Raw genomic sequence first — 12757 nt, forward strand, 5'->3', positions numbered from 1 at the left:
AGGGGCTGAAGAGACCCCCCCACACACCAGCCCCGAAAACCGTCTGCCGTCCCCTATAGCGCTGCATGGAAAAGAACCAAGACAAGGACTTGGAGTGGAGAAGACAGAAATTGTCCACTGATCGCTGCTAAATGGAGGGCAGGGAGACAGGGTCTCAGGAGACCCCCGGGGCCGAGACGGTGTCCCTCGCACCGTGTTGAAAGAGAAAAAGGTAGCTTTGGGTTCTCCGGGTGGATGAGACAGCGAAGAGCTGTCCGCGACCTGATGGTGCTGAAGGCAGGGGAGGGAGAGCGGGGTTCAGGTGCACCCCCAGACCAGGGCGTCATCCGCCCAGGAGGTGCTGAAACATGAGCAGTGATGGGCCCTCAACCTTCCCCAGCAACAATGGCAACAAGGAGTCTGGAAGCAGTCAAGGTTCTGGTCTTCGGAGGTACGTACAGATAGCAGTCTTTCTGCCAAGCCCAGGAAGGTAGACTCCGCGGTTCAGCCCCAGAAGGGGTCTCTTTGGAGCCCTAAAACCCCCACCCATGCCAGGCAGGGATATGAGAAGGACAGGGAAATTGGCAAGGCTGTGAGGGGGCTCCCATGTCTGGGATGGGCACACAGAGGCTACCTCTGGCCAGAGCTCCAAACAGCTACCAGTAGGGATGGGCAAAGAGGGGAAGTCAGGTCTCTCTAAGAAACATCCTAGTTCTGCTTCTAAGACCCTCCCCACCCCAAAGCCATGCTGCAGCTGAGTTGGGGGAGGACTGGCAGAAAACCCACCTTTTGTGGAAGCTCAGGACAGGCAGGAGGAGTATCTCTGAGACTCTCGTGCTTTTAAAGCCACACCAACACACAGACCCTCAGCGGAAATGGCAGGATCTCATTCGCCCTGAGAAAGGCCCAGGCCCCACCTCACAGCCACGATTCCTGCCCTCAAACCCCAGGCCTGCCCCTCCCTCCCAGTTCTGGAAACTCAAGTCTCCACCCACCAGGCGTCTTAGTCTCGGGGGTAATTTCCTGGGAAGTGCAAGGATGGGTAAGAACATTTTCCATCATGGTTAACTGAAGTAGGCATGAACAGCAGCAGGGCTGGGCGGGTGAGTGTGGTGCAGAAAGAGGTGAGATTTTGTACTCCCAGGGTCATGACTTGGTGGAGGCCTCCTGTGGGCTCTGGGCTTGGGCAGGGAGGCATTTAAGGCCATTAGGGTGCCTCTTGCTGCATCAGATTTGAGAAGAGCCCCGATGTTTTTGGAAGTCTCAGAAGCACTCAACAAGGTCTTTCCCATGGAGACCATCTCCCAGTGACCCCAGCCATGTCCCCAGGTTGGAGAAAAGGAAAACATTTGGGCCAGGATGTCAGACAGACTGAATTCAAGCCCCAGTACCATCATGTCTTGCTGTGTGACGCATGACAAATGACTCCCTCTCTGTTCTATGCTTGGGTGGTTCAGTCCCTGTTCTCCACCCCCCCCACCACTCCCAAGAACTGACTGTGGGAGACAACTTGGCTCAATGGTGAGGGACATGGTCACTGGCTGGCTCTGTCACTTCCCCTCCCAAAGTCTTTTTTTTTTAATATTCTGGAAAAGAGGAATAATAATGGTGTCTCCAACTCTTGGCATCATTGCAAGGACTAAAAGTGATGCCAGATGTAAAGGGTCTGAGACCAGGAGCTGTGCATACCAGTGCCCCCTCTCCCCAGCTCCTGCTAGCATCCACCAACAACTGGTGTGTCTAGTTTGTTTGTTTGTTTGAGACGGAGTCTCACTGTGTTACCCAGGCTGGAGTGTAATGGTGCGATCTTGGCTCTCTGCAACCTCTGCCTCCCAGGTTCAAGTGATTATCCTGCCTCAGTCTCCCAAGTAGCTGGGATTACAAGCACTCGCCACCACACCCAGCTAATTTTTGTATTTTTAGTAGAGATGCAGTTTCACCATGTTGTCCAGGCTGGACTCAAACTCCTGACCTCAGGTGATCCACCCGTCTTGGCCTCCAAAAGTGCTGGGATTACAGGCGTGAGCCACCATGCCCAGCCCTGGTGGTGTGTCTACTTTGTAAATGTCATCCAAATCTCCTCAGTTCTCTCCAGCCCATGGCTCCCACCCTGGTCCAGCACCAGTATCTCCTGCCCAGACACTGCCCAAGCCTCCTTCCTAGTCTCCTTGGTCTCCTTCCACTCCTATCCCTGACAGTCAGTGCTCCACAACAGCAACCACAGGGAATTTTTAATGCCAATATTGACCAACTCTCTCTCCGGAAGACACACCTCTCACTCTCCAGGGCACCCCATGAGGTCTGGTGTGTGGTTTCAGCTCCTGCCTACTTCCCGGGGCTCCCCTCCCACCCTCCAGCCACACTGATCTGTTTTCAGCTCCTGACACACCTGATCCTCTTGAGTCTGAGGCTTTATACATTCTGTTCCTTCTGCTTGGAATGCCCTTCCCTGCACTCCCACTGGTTGACTTCTCTTCATCCCTCAGGCTAAGGATTTGTTTTACTGTTTTTTGTTTGTTTGTTTGTTTGTTTTGTTTTGTTTTGAGACGGAGTCGCCCAGGCTGGAGTGCAGTGGTGTGATCTCAGCTCACTGCAAGCTCCGCCTCCCGGGTTCACGCCATTCTCCTGCCTCAGCCTCCTGAGTAGCTGGGACTACAGGCACCCGCCACCACGCCTGGCTAATTTTTTTGTATTTTTAGTAGAGACAGAGTTTCACCATGTTAGCCAGGATGGTCTCGATCTCCTGACCTCGTGATCCACCCACCTCGGCCTCCCAAAGTGCTGGGATTACAGGAGTGAGCCACCGCACCCGGCCTGTTTTTATTTTTTTAAGATGGTGTCTTGCTCTGTCACCCAGGTTGGAGTGCAGTGGTGCAACCTCGGCTCACTGCAACCTCCACCTCCCGGGTTCAAACAATTCTGCTCCTGAGTAGCTGGGACTACAGGTGCACCCCACAACTAATTTTTGTATTTTTAGTAGAGACAGGGTTTCACCATGTTGACCAGGCTGGTCTCGAACTCCTGATCTCAAGTGATGGACCGGCCTCGGCCTCCCAAAGTGCTGGGATTACAGGCATCAGCCACCACACCCAGGCCCTCAGGCTAAGTTTAAATGCCACTTCTTCCAGGTAGTCCTCCCTGAGCCCCCTCGATGTGAGGTCAGGAGCCTCCTCTGGGCTCCTCTGGTCTTCTCCATCACAGCATGATTACTTTGTCCTGTCTCTGCCTGGTATGATCTGTCTCCACCATCAGCCTGTGGGCACCTCCTTGTGCATGGCTGTGTGCCCACTGTGTGCCAAGTACAGGGCCTGGCACACAGTGGGTGCTAACTTAATAAATGCTTTCTGGATAAGGTCAAGAAGGGTTCAGATGGACGAACTGCTCTTCCTCTCCTGGGGCCGGCCCCTTTAATCCCCATCAGCCTTCTCACCTATCTGGGACCACGCTGTCTTTTCTCTGTCCCTTAAGCCTCAATGGTGAACACCACATGGGTACTGGGCTCGACCTCTCCAGGCGGCACAAGGCGGCTCGGCAGCGATGGCAGCAATGGGGTACCCGAGAAGCCTCTCCGGATGATACCATCACCAAGGGGGCTCACAGGGGCCAAGCCAGAATCCACCAACTCCCAGAACCACTGGAAGAAACCAGAAAGACATGAGCAAGTTCTTGGTCATGGGACCTCTCTAGGACCCTGAAGTGCCCTCACCCAGACACCTGGACTGGCCCAGAGAGCTGTATCTCAGTCCTACTCTCCTGAGTGAATTTACCTCTCTGAGCCTCAGTTTCCTCATCTGTGAAGTAGGGATCTCAAACGTGGGGGGATATAAATATTGCCTGGTCCAGGCCAGGCGCTGTGGCTCGTGCCTGTAATCCCAGCACTTTGGGAGGCCAAGGCGGGAGGATCACCTGAGGTCGGGAGTTTGAGACCAGCCTGACCAACATGGAGAAACCCCACCTCTACTAAAAATACAACATTAGCCAGGCGTGGTGGTGCATGCCTGTAATTCCAGCTACTCGGGAGGCTGAAGCAGAAGAATCGCTTGAACCTGGGCGGCGGAGGTTGCAGTGAGCCGAGATTATGCCATTGCACTCCAGCCTGGGCAACAAGAGCGAAATTCCATCTCAAAAATAAAAAATATAAATAAATAAATAGTGCCTGGTCCAGCCAGGCCCAGTGGCTCACGCCTGTAATCCCAGCACTTTGGGAGGCTGAGGCGGGCGGATCACGAGGTCAGGAGATCAATACCATCCTGGCTAACATCGTGAGACCCTGTCTCGACTAAAAATACAAAAAAATTAGCCGGGCGTGGTGGCGGGCGCCTGTAGTCCCAACTACTCAAGAGGTTGAGGCAGGAGAATAGTGTGAACCCGGGAGGTGGAGCTTGCAGTGAGCTGAGATCGGGCCACTGCACTCCAGCCTGAGTGACAGAGCGAGACTCCGTCTCAAAAAAAAAAAAAAAAAAAAAAGTGCCTGGTCCACAGTACACATTGCAGAAATATTTATTTATTAACTAATAATAGCATGCTCAGTAGGGCACGGTGGCTCATGCCCATAATCCCAACATTTTGAAAGGGTGGTTTGACCCCAGGAGTTCTAGACCAGCCTGAGTAAAATAGTGAGACACTATCTCTACAAAAAATAAACAAAATTAGCCAGGCATCGTGGTGTATGCCTGTAACCCCAGCTACTCAGGAGGCTGAGGTGGGAGGACTGCTTCAGCCCAGAAGGTCAAGGCTGTAGTGAGCCAAGATCATGCCACTGTACTTTAGCTTGGGTGACAGAGTGAGACCCTGTATCTCTCTCTCTCTCTTTTTTTTTTTTTCGAGATGGAGTCTCGCTCTGTCAACCACATTGGAGTGCAGTGGCACAATCTCGCCTTACTGCAACTTCCGTCTCCCAGGTTCAAGTGATTCTCCTGCCTCAGCCTCCTGAGTAGCTGGGATTACAGGTGCCCACCACCATGCCTGGCTAATTTTTTGGTATTTTTAGTAGAGAGGGGTTTTCACCATGTTGGCCAGGCTGGTCTCGAACTCCTGACCTCAAGTGATCTGCCCACCTCGGCCTCCCAAAGTGTGGGAATTACAGGTGTGAGCCACTGCGCCCGGCCGAGACCCTGTCTCTAAACATAAAAATAAATAAAACAGTATGTTTATTTTTATAACATATTATATGCCATATAATGCTATTTATTATAATGCTATGCACCATAGTGATATTCTATTGTATATTTTTTCTTACATTTGAGATTCCAATATATTATTTATTAAAATATAAAAGTAGGGCCCAGCACAATGGCTCATGCCTGTAATCCCAATACTTTGGGAGGCCAAGGCAGGTGGATCACAAGGTCAGGAATTCGAGACCAGCCTGGCCAACATAGTGAAACCCCATCTCTACTAAAAATACGAAAATTAGCCGGGTGTGGTGGCACACGCCTGTAGTCCCAGCTCCTCAGGAGGCTGAGGCAGGAGAATCACTTGAACCCGGGAGGCGGAGGTTGCAGTGAGTGGAGACCACACCACTGCACTCCAGCCTGGGTGACAGAGCAAGACCCTGTCTCAAAAAAAAAAAAAAAAAAAAGTAAAACAATAAAATATGCAGTAAATAAGCAAATGAATAATAACGATAGTACTAATGGCTAACATTTTCTGCACAATCACCCTGTATAAATGCCGTTCCAATAGTACATGGATGGGCTCATGAAGGTATAATGAAGCCATTTAGCGCCATTATTTCCATTTAACAAAGGAGGAAATGAAGGCTCAGAGGTTAAGTAACTAGAGCCCAAGGTTGCAATTCATAAATAAAAGCAATTCTGAGCTTCAGTGCCGAGTTCCTTGAAGGAAGGACTGAATGGGAGAAACTAAATGAGATGCTGTTTCCAAGCAGGCTCTGGGTAAATGCTGGATACATTTTAAGAACAGGCAGAATCAGTCTGAACGGATGCGTTGGGAGTGTGAGCTCTTCAGCGCAACAGATCTGGGTTCAATCCAGGCCACGTGGTCCAGGGCAAGCGGCCTCAGTTTGCCCATCTGGGAAATGGAGGCGAAAGGGGTACGGATCCCTCAGAGGTGTTGATGATAAAACAATGGGACCCACGTGCGCCAGACACAGGCTGTGTGCTGTCCGCGGTGCTGACCCCAGAATGGGGCACAAAACTGGAACTCACAGCTTTGGGGTAAGGCGATCAGTGAAGACAAATGTGGAGATGGGAGAGGTGGGGTTCAAAGAGATGGCCCAGTCTTCCCCTACTGTCCTCCTGAGCCTCACCAATGAGCCTATCTCCACCACCAGACTGAGCATTAAAACTGGGAAACTGGCCAGGCACGGTGGCTCACGCCTGTAATCCCAGCACTTTGGGAGGCTGAGGCAGGCAGATCGCTTAGGGTCAGGAGTTTGAGACCAGCCTGACCAACATGGCAAAACCCTGTCTCTACTAAAAATACAAAAATTAGCCGAGCATGGCGCTTTGCACCTGTAATCCCAGCTGCTTGGGATGCTGAGGAAGCAGAATTGCTTGAACCCAGGGGGTAGAGGTTGCAGTGGAAAGATCTGGGCAACAGATCTGGGCAACAGCACTCAGGCTGGAGTGCAATGGTGTGGTCTCCGCTCACTGCAACCTCTGCCTCCTGGGTTCAAGTGATTCTCCTGCCTCAGCCTCCCGAGTAGCTGGGACTACAGACACATAGTCCCCATCTCAAAAAATAAAAAAGTAAAAATAAAAATAAAAAAGCTGGGAAACTGCCAGGCATGGTGGCTCATGTCTGTAGTCCCAGCACGTTGGGAGGTTGAGGCCAAAAGTGAGTTCAAAACCAGCCTGGGCATCCTGTCGCTACAAAACATTTTATAAATTAGCCAGGTGTTGTGGTACATGTGCCTGTTGTTCCAGCTCCCAAGGAGGCTGAGGCAGGAAGATTGTTTGAGCCCAGGAGGTTGAGACTGCAGTGAGCTATGATTGTGCCACTGCTCTTCAGCCTGGCTTACAGAGGGAAACTCTGTCAAAAAAAAAATGGGGCTGGGCACGGTGGCTCATGCCTATAATCCCAGCACTTTGGGAAGCCGAGGTGGATGGATCACAAGGTCAAGAGATCAAGACAAGCCCAGCCAACATGCTGAAACCCCATCTGTACTGAAAATACAAAAGTTAGCTGTGCCTGGTGGTGCGCACCTGTAGTCCCAGCTACTCGGCAGGCTGAGGCAGGAGAATCGCTTGAACCTGGGAGGCAGAGGTTGCAATGAGCCGAGATCATGCCACTGCACTCCAGCCTGGCAACAGAGCGAGACTACGTCTCAAAAAAAATATGGGGAAACTGAGGTCCAAGACCATGCTGCTAATCAGGACCAGAGCCAGGGCAAAGTGGGTTGGGAGAAAGAGGGTGCGGAGAATGGATGTGAGTTGAACTTGAACTTCTGTGTGTGTAAGGGATGCAGCATAGCTCATTTCCTTGCCTATGAGTGGGGGGTCCTCTGACTCTCGTGTTGTGGAGGAAGACATCAAAGCTTGGAGAGAAAATGACCTGCTTGCTGGGAGTCACACAGCTGGGAGCTTGAGCCACGCTCAGATCTCATCCTTCTAGGACTGTTCCCCACATTTGAGCACAACTCGTCCCCACCCTTTCCCAGGGGCACCTGAAATTGAAGGCAGAAATGCAAGTGCTCTACAAGAGGCCTCCCTCGGGAGAGTTCCTGGTAGCTGGGAGGGTGTGTCGGGAAGGAAGAGGGTGGGGTGTATGGGGACAGTTAACATCTCCCAGATGGGAGGCCCCTGAGATGTCAGCTGCTCATTTTCTTTTTTCTTTTCTTTCTTTCTTTTTTCTTCTCTTGTTTTTTTTTTTTTTTTTTTTTTTTTTTTTTTTTTTTTTTGAGATGGAGTCTCACTCTGTCTCCTAGGCTGGAGTGCAGTGGTGCAATCTCGGCTCACTGCAAGCTCCGCCTCCTAGGTTCACACCATTCTCCTGCCTCAGCTTCCCGAGTAGCTGGGATTACAGGCACCCGCCACCATGCCCGGCTAATTTTTTTGTATTTTTAGTAGAGACGGGGTCTCACTGTGTTAGCCAGGATGGTCTCGATCTCCTGACCTCATGATCTGCCCACCTCGGCCTCCCAAAGTGCTGGGATTACAGGCATGAGCCACTGCGCCCGGCCAAGACAGGGTCTTTCTCTGTCACCCAGGCTGGAGCATGCAGTGGTGCAGTCTTAACTCACTGCAGCCTCGACCTCCTAAGCTCAAGGATCCTCCCACCGCAGCCTCCCAAGTAGCTGAGACTACAGTCACACACCACAACTCCCAGCTAATTTTTGTATTTTTTGTAGAGACAGGATCTCACTATGCTGCCCAGGCTGGTCTTGAAATCCTGGGCTCAAGCGATCCACAAGCCTCAGCCTCCCAAAGTGCTGGGATTCCAGACTTGAGCCATGGCACCAGGCTTGTCTGCCCATTTTCCTGCTGGGAAAACAAGGTTCCAGATGGGAGAACTCCCTGCACACATTCCTATTTGTTCACGTATTCATTGAACAAATGCAAAAAAATAGTTCACCTCGTGTTAGGAAGAAAAGAAAACTGGACAAGGGTCTGGGAATGAGGGAGTGGATCACATTGCTGGGGTGAGTTAGGGAATTTTCTGAGGAGGTGGCTTTGAGCCGAGGCCTGAAAGAGGAGAAAGAGCTGGCCAGGAGAAAGATAGGGGAACAGCATACCAGGCAGAAGGAACAGCACCTGCGAAGGCCCGGAGGTGGCAACAAGTTGGTAGGTTTAAGGAATGGGAATTGGTAAGCCAGGCACTGTGGCTCACGCCTGTAATCCCAGCACTTTGGGAGGCCGAGGCAGGCAGATCACCTGAGGTCAGTAATTCAAGACCAGCCTGGCCAACATAGTGAAACCCTTGTCTCTATAAAAATACAAAAATTACCTGGGTGTGGTGTTGTGTGCCTGTAAGCCCAGCTACTCGGTAGGCTGAGGGAAGATAATTGTTTATGCCCGGGAGGCGGAGGCTGCAGTAAGCCGAGGTTGCACTGTTACACTCTAGCCTGGGCAACAAAGGGAGACTCCATCTCAAAAAAAAAAAAAAAAAGCCAGGCACAGTGGCTCACACCTGTAATCCCAGCATTTTGGGAGACCGAGGTGGGCAGATTGCCTGAGTTCAGGAGTTCAAGACCAACCTGGCCAGCATGGTGAAACCCTGTCTCTACTAAAAATACAAAAAAAATAGCCAGGCATGGTGGCATGGGGCAGTAATCCCAGCCACTTGGGAGGCTGACGTAAGGGAATTGCTTGAACCAGGGAGGTGGAGGTTTCAGTGAGCCAAGATCGCACCACTGCACTCCAGCCTGGGCCACAGAACAAGACTTTCACCTCAAAAAAAAAAAAAAAAAGAATGGGAATTGGGAGCCAAGGGCCAGGGTGGAGGGAAGTTCGTTGCTTCAGGTGCTGGGTGAGGACTTAGGATTTGATTCTGGGAGAATGTTGAGGTTTTGAGGAATGTGATCTACTTGGGGATCACAGGAAGCCTGCTGTGGCCAATTTGGGGAGCAGGGCCTATCCCTGGGGCAGAGGCTAGAGCAGTGGCCATGTGAGATATGGACCAGAGCGGGGCCTGTGAGTGGATCTGAGATATGTTTTGGGGGCTGAAAGACAGGCCATAGCCACGGAGTGTGAGAAAGAGAAGATTCAAGGGTGCCTGGTGACTTTTTTTTTTTCTTTCGAGACAGAGTTTCGCTCTTGTTGCCCAGGCTGTAGTGTAATGGCACAGTCTCACTGCAACCTGCAACCTCTGCCTCCCATTTTCAAGCAATTCTCCTGCCTCAGCCTCCCGAGTAGCTGGGATTACAGGTGCCCACCACCATGCCCAATTAATTGTATTTTTAGTAGAGACAGGATTTCACCATGTTGGCCAGGCTGGTCTCGAACTCCTGACCTCACGGGATCCACCCACCTAGGCCTCCCAAATTGCTAAGATTACAGACGTGAGCCACCACATCCGGTGGTAACTGGTGATTATTAAGCATGATTACTTGTTTTTCAGAAAGCCAGGAGTCACACAGTTACCTGGGGAATGGGGCTGCCATTACTCGCATGGGAAAAATTGAGGGGAAGCACCAGGCTTTGGGTGGGTTCCAATTTTGCTGGAGCATCACATGAGTCCCAGATGGAGCCAGCAGAGGCAGCTGAATGTTTGGATCTGGAATTATGGGGGACCTGGCTCAACTGAAGGTGAAACAGATCTAACAGGTCTGGGGGCAGTTGCCAGCATCTGGCTGTTGGTCAGATGCGGGGGTGCTCCCGAGAGCCCTGATTCCTGGGACCCAGCCAGCTATCCCTCCCCCATCTGGAGTGGAATGGGGTAAGGATGGGGCTCCCAGGGACTAGGGATGGGGTATAGCGGGGTGTCCTCTGGTCTCAGCTGCAGCACACATCAACCTACCACTCCTGATTTTTTATCTTTTATTTTTGAGACAAAGTCTCACTCTGTTGCCTAGGCTGGAGTGCAGTGGTGCCATCTCGGCTCACTCCAACCTCCAACTCCCTGTTTCATGTGATTCTCCCACCTCAGCCTCTTGAGTAGCTGGGATTACAGGCGCCCACCACGATGCCAGGCTAATCTTTTTTTTTATTTTTTATTTTTTTATTTTTAGTAGAGACAGGGTTTCACCCTGTTGGCCAGGCTGGTCTCTAACTCTTGGCCTCAAGTAATCCACCCACCTCGGCCTAAAGTGCTAGGATTACAGGCATGAACTGCTGCACCTGGCCCTGCTACTCCTGATTAATTGCCCTCTTCATTAAGAAGCTGGGATGGGGATGGAGGGCCTGATGGGAGGCTCCTGGGTGGGGAAGGCCTTCGTAGGAGACCCAGAGCTACCTCCTCTTTTTTTGTTTGTTTTTTTTTTTGAGACGACATCTCACTCTGTCACCCAGGCTGGAGTGCAGTGGCGCAGTCACAGCTCACTGCAGCCTCGGCCCCCTGGGATAAAGCAATCCTCCCACCTCAGCCTCCCAAAGTTCTGAGATTACAGGCGACCGCGACCACACCTAGCTGAGAGCTCCCTTTTGTTGTTGTTGGGTTTTGTTGTTGTTGTTGTTGTTGTTTGTTTTGGTTTGTTTTTTGAGACAGGGTTTCCCTCTTGTCACCCAGGCTGGAGTGCAATGACGCGATCTTGGCTCACCGCAACCTCCGCCTCCTGGGTTCAAGCGATCCTTCTGCCTCAGCCTCCCGAGTAGCTGGGATTACAGTCATGCACCACCACACCCAGGTAATTTTGTATTGTTAGTAGAGACGGGGTTTCTCCATGTCGATCAGGCTGGTCTCAAACCCACAACCTCAGGTGATCCACCTGCCTTGGCCTCCCACACTGCTAGGATTACAGGCATGAGCCACAGTGACCAGTTTTTTTTTTTCTTTTTCTTTCTTTCTTTTTTTTTTTTTTTCTGTTGAGATGGAGTCTCACTCCTTCACCCAGGCTGAAGTGCAGTGGCACGATATTGTCTCACTGCAACCTCTGCCTCCCAGGTTCAGGTGATCTTCCTGCCTCAGCATGCCGAGTAGCTGGGACTGCAGGCGCGTGCCACCACGCACTGCTAATTTTTTGTATTTGTAGTAGAGACAGGGTTTCACTACGTTGGCCAGGATGGTCTCGATCTCTTGACCTCATGATCCGCCTGTTGTGGCCTCCCAAAGTGCTGGGATTACAAGCATGAGCCACTGTGCCTAGCCTGTTGTTGGTTTTTTGTTTGTTTGTTTTTTTGTTTGTTTGTTTGAGACAGAGTCGCACTCTGTTGCCCAGGCTGGAGTGCAGTGGCACAATCTCGGCTCACTGCAACCTCCACCTCCTGGGTTCAAGCAATTCTCCTGCCTCAGCCTCCCAGGTAGCTAGGATTACAGGTGCCTGTCACAACACCCAGCTTATTTTTTGTATTTTTAGTAGAGACAGGGTTTCTCCAGGTTGGCGAGGCTGGTCTCAAACTCCTGTCCTCAGGTGATCCACCTGCCTCAGCCTCCCAAAGTGCTGGGATTACATGTGTGAGCCACCGTGCCTGGCCTCTTTGCTGTTCCTTAAACCTGCCTCGGGGCCTTTGCATGTGCTGTGCCATCTGCCGGGAACACCCTTCCCCTGGCTGTTAAAATGGTCAGCTGCTTGTTTCCATCCATACTTCAGCTAAAATGTCAACTTCCCGGAGAAGGCCCTCCTGCCCAGCTCGAGTAGTCTCATGAGCACTCACCCACCCCCACATTTTCTCTTTTTTCTTGCCTTAACATCTGTCTCATGAGCCCTGTCATTTTGGGGCCTGTCACTGCAGTTCTGTGTCCTACACACTCAGCATGTGGCTTGGCACACAGCGGGTGCCCATGTGCAGGTGCAATGACTGATGCTGTGAGCTGAGTGTGGGAGAGGTCATCAGAAGGTCCTTTATTTATTTATTATTATCATTATTTTTTGAGACGGAGTCTCGCTCTGTTGTCCAGGCTGGAGTGCAGTGGCGCAATCTCAGCTCACTACAAACTTCACCTCCCAGGTTCAAACGATTCTACTGCCTCAGCCTCCCGAGTAGGTGGGATTACAGGCACCTGCCACCATGCCCAGCTAATTTTTTTTTTTTTTTTTGAGACAGAGTCTTACTCTGTCATCCAGGCTGGAGTGCAGTGGTGTGATCTTGGCTCACTGCAACCCCTGCCTTCCGGGTTCAAGCGATCCTCCTGCCTCAGCCTCCCGAGTAGCTGGGATTACAGGTGCCCGCCACCACGCCAGGCTAATTTTTTTTTTTTTTTTTTTTGAGATGGAGTC

Source organism: Pan troglodytes, chromosome 20 (assembly GCF_028858775.2).
Source record: "Pan troglodytes isolate AG18354 chromosome 20, NHGRI_mPanTro3-v2.0_pri, whole genome shotgun sequence".
Taxonomy (NCBI): domain Eukaryota; kingdom Metazoa; phylum Chordata; class Mammalia; order Primates; family Hominidae; genus Pan; species Pan troglodytes.